The sequence below is a fragment of the Brassica napus genome, unplaced genomic scaffold (assembly GCF_020379485.1).
Source record: "Brassica napus cultivar Da-Ae unplaced genomic scaffold, Da-Ae ScsIHWf_2946;HRSCAF=3731, whole genome shotgun sequence".
Lineage (NCBI taxonomy): Eukaryota > Viridiplantae > Streptophyta > Magnoliopsida > Brassicales > Brassicaceae > Brassica > Brassica napus.
Genome location: NW_026016193.1, coordinates 9,031 through 18,981, shown reverse-complemented (window position 1 = coordinate 18,981; position 9,951 = coordinate 9,031). Strand labels below are relative to the sequence as shown.

The window sequence follows — 9,951 nt, the reverse complement described above, 5'->3', positions numbered from 1 at the left end:
TTATTACTGCTACAAGTTTTTGACATTCTGTGCGAAATAGAATTTTGGATGTTTATATGGATATTTTGATAAGGACCGAGTATCTAAGATGAAATAGGCTGAATTCAACGTAGGTGTTTATACCTTTGAAATATGAGATGCAGTTTTCCGAATAAGTTAAGAATCGATCATTGTTTAAAAGTATTCTACACATGTAAAATGACTTCGGTGGTTTCCAAAAAAAATACACTATCTCCAAACTCTATAACGCCTAAGTTAGACACCAGGCACAAAAGTAATTTATCCAAAAATGTGATTATGTCAGATCTTAAAATCAACTTAAAACAAAAACTTTCACCATAAAATATTTGCGTTATCAAAAACTTATGTTTACGAAAACTCTATAACTCTACAAAAGAGCTATTAATCAATTTTGTTAAAAGATTAATAAAATGTTCATGTTTTTTGAAGAAAATCATGTTTTTTAAGGAAAGAAGAAACACAAGTTTCTAATGACATTTGGATTGTAGGATTTTGATAGTTATTTAAAAATAAAATAAATTGTTTAAATCTCTTAGAACTGCAATCAAGTTAAATTTAAATTAATAAAGAAATTATATGATTTTAATTAAAATTTTAAAATGAGTTGATCTTTAATAATATATATTACAAGACAGATATTTGACGTAATGGAAATATCTTTCTTCCTTTTAAGACCATAAAAGAAAATCTTTGATACTAATACATATACATATAAATTTGATCCATTAATGTTAAGATTTATTATTAGAAATGGTAAAATAGAGAAATCTGCCTCAAAGTACTTCTATATTTAAATAAGGTATTATAAATATATAGATTTCTATGAAATCGCGTATACACATTTATATTAATTAGTATTGTAACCAACTTAGAGCATCTCCAAAAGAAACTCTATAAATTCAAATATAGAGTTTTTTATAGAGTTTTTTGCTCTCTAAAAAGAAACTTCAAAATTCAAAATTAGAGTTTTAAGAAGTGAAACTTCATATTTGAAGTTTCATTACTCAAAACTCTAAATTTGAAATTTTATCTTTTATTTGCATATTGGTCTTATAATTAATTATACAAACATTTATGATTCTTAAGTATTTTCTCATTATAGTCTTAATCTTTAAAACTTTTCTATATTTTAAATATTTCAAATTTATTTTATAAATTAAAATTTACACATAAAAGTTTTTTTTAAATCAAAATAAGATTTATAATATTTAAAAGTAGAATTAGACAACAAGAATATTACAAAAGAAACTTGATAAAATTTTTTAAGAAGATATATATATGAAGACATAATTATTACACAAATGATGAAAAAAAAAAATTATTACAAAAATTTAAATATTACAACAACACTAATATTCTAGTAAATTTTCTTCGGAACTTCTAAAATATTTTCCAAACAAATTTTGTATAACCGAAAATGGAGCATTTGTAAAATAATTTTATGTAATAATGTGGTATTTTCTTGTAGTTTAATATTTAATTTATGTATTTCTATTTATAATTATATTAGTATAATATTTATTAATTAATATTACTATAATATTTTATATATGTGTTAGTTATCTACAAAAGTTTTATGGATTTATATTAATTATGAAAATATAAGGAGCATAGTGTAAATTACAAATACTTCTAAAGTTAAATTTGAAATTTTGGTTTTGGATTAAAATATTTTGAAACTTCAAATATACATTTTGCAAAACTCTATAACAGAGTCTTTTTGGAAAATCAAACCCAAAAGCTCTTCTGTTCAGTGGCCACGACCGTAAATTGCGCCTCATAGTATGACATTCACAAAGAGAATGCCACTTTGGCTTTTCAAAATTAAATAACTTACAAACTAAATTAATGCAAATGTTAAAAAAAATGACTTAAAACTAAACACGCTCGTGCAACTAACAACATATTTAAATAACAATAAAACAAAACTCATTAACTATTTTCTACTATTTCTCAAAAACTGTTTTACAAGTTCTTAGACAAAATTTAAAGTATAAAATTAAAAAGAAATAATTAAAAACATCAAAATTTCTCAGTCACGCCGTAGATATTTGCTCATGGTTTCTCTCAAGCTTCTTCTGGCTGATGATATTAAACCAGTAATAAATCTGATATCAATGAATCATCAAAATCACTGAACATTGAACCAATATCTTTGATACTGGATGAAGTAAAACTCCTCTCCAATGTTCATCATCATAATTTCACCACCAAGAACATATCATTGAATGTATCATCATTTTCAAAAAATACTTGACCCATTGGTTGATCGAATATTGAAATCTCAGGTGGACATTCGTTGAAATAGCTGTCGAGAAATGAAGTATCCAAAGGGAACGAATCGTCTGATTCACCTGAACCGGAACTAAACCCGCTATGCCACCATGGTGCATCTGAAGTTTCTGGTTCCGGTTTAGCTGATTTAAACGGTTGTTGTATGTCTTCTGATGGTCGGATATTGAGAACCGATGTAGGAGATGAAAGATGTTGAAAATCTTCGGTTGATTCGGAACTGGATGTTGTTGTTGTTGTTGTTGTTGTCGTTGCAATGTTGTTTTCCGGTTTATCAATAACCGGTTGTTCCGGTTCTTCTTCTTCTTCTTGAGATTGGCGGTATAGAGAAATTGGTTAAAGCGTCCGGTCCACGGAGTCTAATGGCAGCGTTATCATAAACCACGGCGGCTTCCTCCGCCGTCTCGAAAGTACCAAGCCAAATCCTCCGACGTTGCTCGGGATCTCGAATCTCCGCCGCCCATTTCCCCACGGCCGTTGTCTAACGCCGCGGAATTTCCTCCCATTTTGAGCGGAGGGGATTGATACCTTGAGTGGACGACGGTGACGACTGGTCGCCGGATATTGAGTTTCATCGGAGAGTCTCCTCCTCTCTTTCATTGAAACTCCGGTGATATTGATGTTGTTGTTGTTGCAGGCTGGCTCGACTTTGATCTCGTTAACGAATCTCTTGACTCGCCGGCGAGGAAAGAGGAAGTCTTCTTCGTCACTTGATGAATCGGTTGCGTAAGGATCGATTACAGAGACACGAACGATTCTCACTGAGTCAGGTCGAGTTTCGCCGGAGGGATTTTTTGCCGGTGACTTTTTGGTGTATTTAGTGACTGATGTTTTGTGCTCTGTGTATTTCAGTGGTCGAAAATCAATATATTCTTCCATCATTTAGTTTTTTTTTCTCTATGTTCGCATCAACAAAACGAAATGAAAGGGATTATAGAAGAAGAAGAAGAACTTGTGAATCACGGTAAGTTTCGGGGTTTGTTTTTTTTTGTTGTGAGGAGATTTCGAGAGAATCAAGAATAAAATTATATCACGAGATTTTTTTGTTTGAAGTGAGAAAGAAATCAAAGATTTTTTTTTCTCTTTTGGTGAGTGAGAGAGAGAAAGAGAGAAAAACGTGTTTTGGAACTACAGTGATTTTTACTATTTTGATGATGTTTTGAACTTTGAAGAAGACCTTCTCATGCTCACTCTTAACATCCTCATTTATAGGATTAGATGGGAGAGAGAGAGAGCGTTTTAGCCATTAATATTTTAATAACAAAATGAAAAATCTGATATTAACTATACTTTTTTCACTTCTCCATCAGTGGCATTTTCGATATTTTGGGTCAGTACCAAAGGATACTTGAGGACTAATAAGATGGGTGTTTAAAAATACGGGACGCCGCATTCATGATAGCAAGTTGCATGGAGACATGTGGCAATTTTAGATATTTGGTTTTTAGATATTTGGCCTCTCTTGTTGCTGACTCAGCGCGTGGCTTTCAGTCTTGAACTTTGCAATTTATGTCACGTGACCCCCAAGATACCCGGTCCCTGTTTTTCTTATTTCACTTTTATCAGTAATTTTATAATAATGAAAACAAATGACTTCCTCCCAACCTTTTTATTAATTTGAAGCTGTTCTAAAACATCTTTAGTTTCATTATATTTTTCACTTTAAACTCTATTTTAGTAAAATATTCTCTAACTCATAAACAAAATTAAAATATGAGTTTATTCTACAAATAAATTAGTTAGATTTCTTGTTTATTTTTATTATCTATACTATTAAAAAAAAAATCACTCCCTAAAAATCTACTTAAAAAAAATTGTGCACTCTTTCTAAAAAATCTATTTTATGGTGTTATCTTTATTTTCTCTAACTGAATTATATTATTGTTAATTGCCATATTGATACGTGATACATTGAATACAACGAAACTAAAGCAATATTGTTGTGCGGATACTCATATTAACATCTCTTGCTAATAATTTGATACCTTTATAGATTTTTTGTTTAAAAAATTGACAACCATATTGATTTTGATATGAACATTTTAATCCTTGATAAAATTTCCCTTTCAATATTCACGATGACCTCTCACCCATGTTTATTTGTATGTTATTATTATAATATACGCCAACTACATGTCAACAAAATCTAAACTTTTGAACCCCAAAAGATTGCATTTAATTTAATGTGATTTGAAACTGTCAAACATATATCAAAATATTTACAAAAACAAATTTGATAAAAACAACTTAACAAAGTGTCTCTTAAAATAAAACTTTATAAATTACGTTCAAATATTTTTTATAAAAATATTGATATTAAAAATTTATTATTTAAGATAATTTAAAAAATATTAGAACTGCTAAAAATTTATACTATTAAGTTGGCTAAAAATCTGCTAAAAATACAAAGCCTCACCAATTCAACAAATGTAACTTTTATAAAATGCACATAAAATATACTGAAAGAGAATAGGCTTGAGATTTTGGATCTTTAGGTTAGGTATGAGCCGGTTTCTTTCGTGTCTGGATCGGTTCGGATTTACAATTAAATACGTGTAAAATACCTGTAATTTTCTGGTAGGTATAAGGCTGGGACGGTTCCAATATTTATGTCTTGAAAAAAATCTAAAGTACCAGAAAACCCAAAAAACACCCAAACCCCAAACACCTAAAACCCCAAAAAATACTCAAAAATATTCAAAAAGCCAAAAAAATTATTTTACCTGAAATCTGACCCGATGAACCAAAAAATACCAAAAAATTATCTAAATACCTGAAATATATTTTATAATTTTGAAATTTTAACTATAATCGAAAATCCGAACCTGAAAGTTAAAAGAATATATGTAATACCAAAAATATATCCGAAAATATCCAAATATGCCTAATATACACAAAATATTTCGCATACTTTGGGTATCCGATCGGGTCTCAGTAGGATCCGGACCCAAACCGAGACCCGCATGTCCAAAAAATATCCAATAGGTGCTTTGCCATGTACTCGGAGGCGAACCAAACATATATTTTTGAGTTGGTTTCAGTTGAGTTTTTTCAATCCTGAACGTTTCAAGACATGATTCAGGATGCTTTATCAGTTTCATGACGCATCAGTAAGTGAGTTTAGTCTAGGATTGAACTGGATAAGGCAATACACTTGTAAGTTGAATATTTTAGTTGGATCAAAACACTAGTTTATTTACTTTTGTTAGACTCCAAACATTTTAAAAATAAACAATATTTGAGTTGCTGAATCCAAATATTGTAACTCATAAGTTTATAACAAATGCTTTAGTTTTCTGAATCCAAAATTAAATAAAACCAACACCAAATCAAAGATGCTAATCCCAAAATAAACAAAAAGAAAAACACCAATCACACTTCTTTTTCTTTCATCTTTATCACCAACAAGCGACAAAAAGATGAAGATTTCTCTTCTTCACCATCAACATCATCTTCTGCAAATAAGAATAATAGAAGTCAGTAAAGATATATTGAAACCTAAAACTCCAAAATGTATGATAATGTGATCAAATACATATAGGCAAACTATGAAGAACCCATGGCGGGAACTAGATCTTCTTCTTCAGTGGAAAGTGAGTTTTCAAATTTCTTATGATGACTCGAAGAAGCTCCACCGGTGCAAATCGAAGGCGCTTGGGAGACCGAAGCATCATTGACCCTGAAACCACCATCACCGGAGTTACATATAGTCGAATCGCCTTCTCTCTCTCTCAATGTTTTAGGTGAAAGCAGAAATGGGGACTTAGGGTTGCGAGTCTTCAAAATCTTGCAGGTTAACCTGTAGCCCATCCCGCTTTCGACCCGTCCCGTTAATCCCGCAATTTTGCGGACTTACCAAATGGAGGACCAGTCCCGTTCTGCAGCAAGCATTTACGGGTCAGGCTCGCGGTCCAGGTCCTTGATTGTCATTCCTGTATCGATGTGAAAATCTTATCATTTCACAGCTAAAAGTAAGGTGGCAAGCAACATAGGATTTACCGCCATTTGTAATTTGGTGTGATTCTCTCTAGGTTTTTCTATACTCTGTCACTCTCACTATTTCCCATCTTTATTTGCTCAACTTAACAATAACCCGCTTCGTAAGAATATAATATTTTTGTTAGAACTGATTGTCATTCTGGTATTTTATTGGTTTTGCAACTTTAAGTAGTGCTTAATTTTGAAGAAGTGGAAAAATATTTTCTTATGCAATGTGATTGATATTTTTAATTCATAATTTGATGTATGAAAAGTACTAATATTGCAATGGGCTTGATTGGAATTACCGGGAACATAATATTTTTTTTGTAAAGCCATAATTAACTTAATATATCTTAAGTATTTGTTATAGTTTTAATTTATTAAAAATATAAACTCGGGTATAATATATATTATACATTTACTATGGGCTTGATTGGAATTGACGGTAACTTTATATATTTTATTGTAAAATTAATGTTGTGGATTGTTTTGCTATAGCTGTATAATTTTTACCATAGAATTTTGGTTGTAGGTTTGAGAAGATTTAACGAGTTATTTGTAGATTTTATAAAACCAAGACATAAGTGTTTATTTATTTTTCTTTATAAAGCAAAAAAAAGAAGAAGAGAGAAATTTGTATCTTAAAAAATATTTTTAAAGCATAATAAAAGTGATTTAAGTTTGAAAAGGAAATTTGTCTGCAGAAATATTCTACATCATTTCTAAAGCACTTGACAACCATCAGTTCATCACCTATAGTTTGTTTTTAAGTCAGGTTAAATATGCTAAATATTTGAAATATATTTTATTGTGTAGCAAGTTTTCAAGAGTGAATTATTGATTGATGATTGAATTATTGATTATTGATTGTAGCATGAATTATACATTTACTATAGCTTGTTGTAGCAATTTCAAATGTGAATTATTGATTGATGCGTGAATTTTTTTTTTAAAAACTGAATGAAACAAATACCAAGAACTTAACAAGTCAGTTACGGGATCTAGTTAATATGTGACTTGGATTTATTATGTCTGAACACAACCACAAAGCCAGGAAAATACAGACCCATCAATTTGTGTCAAATTAGAGATAAATACATGTACCCAGCAATGATACTCAGAATACCAAAAAAGAAAGAAATACATTTTTTTTATGAAGTGTTAAATTTATTTATCATCATAGAGGGGTTTATGTACAAGTAAAATAAAAAAATGGGAGCTACATCTGAAAAAATTAGCTGTGTACGCTGAACCAGTGTTGGAGAAGACCTCTTGTTCTCGGATAGATGTTGTACTCTGTACACATACTTTAACAAAGAAAAAAAATATTTTCTATTACTTAAATTGTTTATGTGCTTACACACTAAAACACCCATATGCATAAACGGAGAATTTTTTTTTATAAGAGTTGTAAAAGTTACTTAAAATGCATAGAATTCAAATAAATGCAAATTCAATGTATATGTAAAGAAACTTAAAAGGTATACATTTTTTGGGTCAAAACATGGTTTAACCAGAAAACTAAAACTTTTTTGTTTAACTAAAACTTGCTACTTACTAGTCTAATGCATATCTGCATGACGTAGAGCAAAAAAACATCTTGGATTAAAAATGTACGTCTCAAGATATTCAAAAACTCTGTAAATATGTTTTTTGTCAACTAGTAGATTGATATTCACTTGAACAAAATTTTGCACCAAGCCGGCAAAGATATGTAATCTTTTCGGAGCCAAAAGCCGACGAAGTAAACAAATCCTCTCTGAGCCAAAGATGGAATCAACAAAGAAAAAAAACTAGCTAGACATTAAAAACAAAGAAAGGAAGTGGTCATAGATCTCATGGAACTCACGAACAACCGATATAGATGTAGAGCCGATTGATGACGGACGCCAGAATGAACATGAAAGCGAAGCAAGTCCAAATTATTTGAGATGAGATAGACTCCAAGATAGGTTCCGAACAGATAACCACGGGCCAACGCCTCTTAAGAACATACTTCTTCTAAGGAAGCCACAAGACGACGTATCTTTAACCTGAGCAGCCGACGAAGAAGACGGTCCGCGATCAACTGCTCAAAGACCTGAACGTGACTGAGCTAAAGCTCTACATGCTCTTACCAAAAAATCCAGAAAAAGCATGTTTAAAAACCCAAGGGACAGCACAACTTCACATCACCAGAGCTTTAGATCAGAGAAACAACCATTAACACCAATGGTCGAGCAACAGGTCCTAACCAAAACCACAGCACGAACAGAAAATGGTCACCACCGAGGACATAAAACAAGGCCAAGAACCACAGATAAGAGCCCAATCCAAAGATCCTAATAGCCACAATTCAACATTTTCTAAAGACCAAACAGGTTCCATAAGAATAAAGAGACCTAAGCCACATTCCAATCACAAACAAGGCAAGTCTAAGGTACGGCCAACATAAGCTACAGAAGCCTTCCACAGAGCCTACCTTAGTATAAAGAAAAATATCAAGTCCACACAGTCACTGGAGACCTGCCAGAATAGTTTTTACTAGTTTCAATGGAAGAAGTTGTAGAGGATGGATTTGACCACCCCACAAGGCCCGAAGAATAGAAAGGCCTGGCCCAGGACTAGGTAGAGCGACGGGTCAATCGGTCGGCTCAAGAGTCAGGTCTCTCGGCTTGACTCTTGAGTACTTTTAGTCGATCATCGTCGACTGAAGTATATTCGGCTCAGCGGCTGCTCGGACGCTTACGGGCTTTTCGGCCCAGCAGAGGAGGCCCACCAAGATGGCGTAAATTAGGTCAAGGACGAAACATCAGGACGACTATATAAGGGAAAGGGGAAACAACGAGAGAAGGATCCAAAATCATTGACTAACACTTGGCGGGCAGATTAGGGTTTTCACCTTTGCTTCATCTCGCCGTTAGTTGTACTTTTCCGGTAGCTCATCGAGCCAACGGCTTCCTCTCTGTCGCATTCTCTTCTTTTCTCTTGTAACCGACTGAACGTTTTCTTCGACCATAAAATAGACGTCTTTGTTAAACCCACATCTTCTTTATTACCGTTTCCGATCAAACAGTTGGCGCCCACCGTGGGGTCACTAGCAAAGTAACGTCGGAACTATGGTCGTTAGCAACGACAGTTCTTCGTCAGGCGAGGAGCGCGAAGCTCTGAGGTGACGCCGGCTCCAGAGGTGACACCTACGCCTACACCAGTAACTCCACTCCCCCTCCTGCGTCTATGGAAACTATCCTGGCACGCCTTGCCCTACAAGAAGCGGTGCAGAAGAAGGCGGCAGTTGACCAAATCACGAAGATAGCAAAGATCCTTGCTCCTATCGCTGCAAACGCCGAAGCTTCAACGGCGCAGTATCGTCGACACCTGTTCGCCACAGAACGAACCACCAACGTAGCACCTACGCGGGATAACGATAACCAAAGCGCCGGTAACGACATCAACGCGCACACCGCAAGCAAACTAGCTGCGTTGAAACAGTCGGTCCTCGACATCAATTCGAAGATCCACCAGGTGACGACGTCCGCGCCCCAAATCGAGCATGTACTCGCGGAATCTCTTCGTACACCCTTCACGCAAAAGGTTACCGGCGTGCGGCTCCAGAAGATGGAGAAAACTCCGTCTTCCAACCTTCAAAGGTCTCTCTGACCCTTCTACTCACGTCAC

The 9,951-nt window shown here is 33.6% G+C and overlaps 1 pseudogene; it reads right to left on the bottom strand.

Moving 5' to 3' along the window:
- Positions 1–2,051: 2,051 nt before the first annotated feature.
- Positions 2,052–3,192, bottom strand: LOC125602690 (annotated as a pseudogene).
- Positions 3,193–9,951: the final 6,759 nt, after the last annotated feature.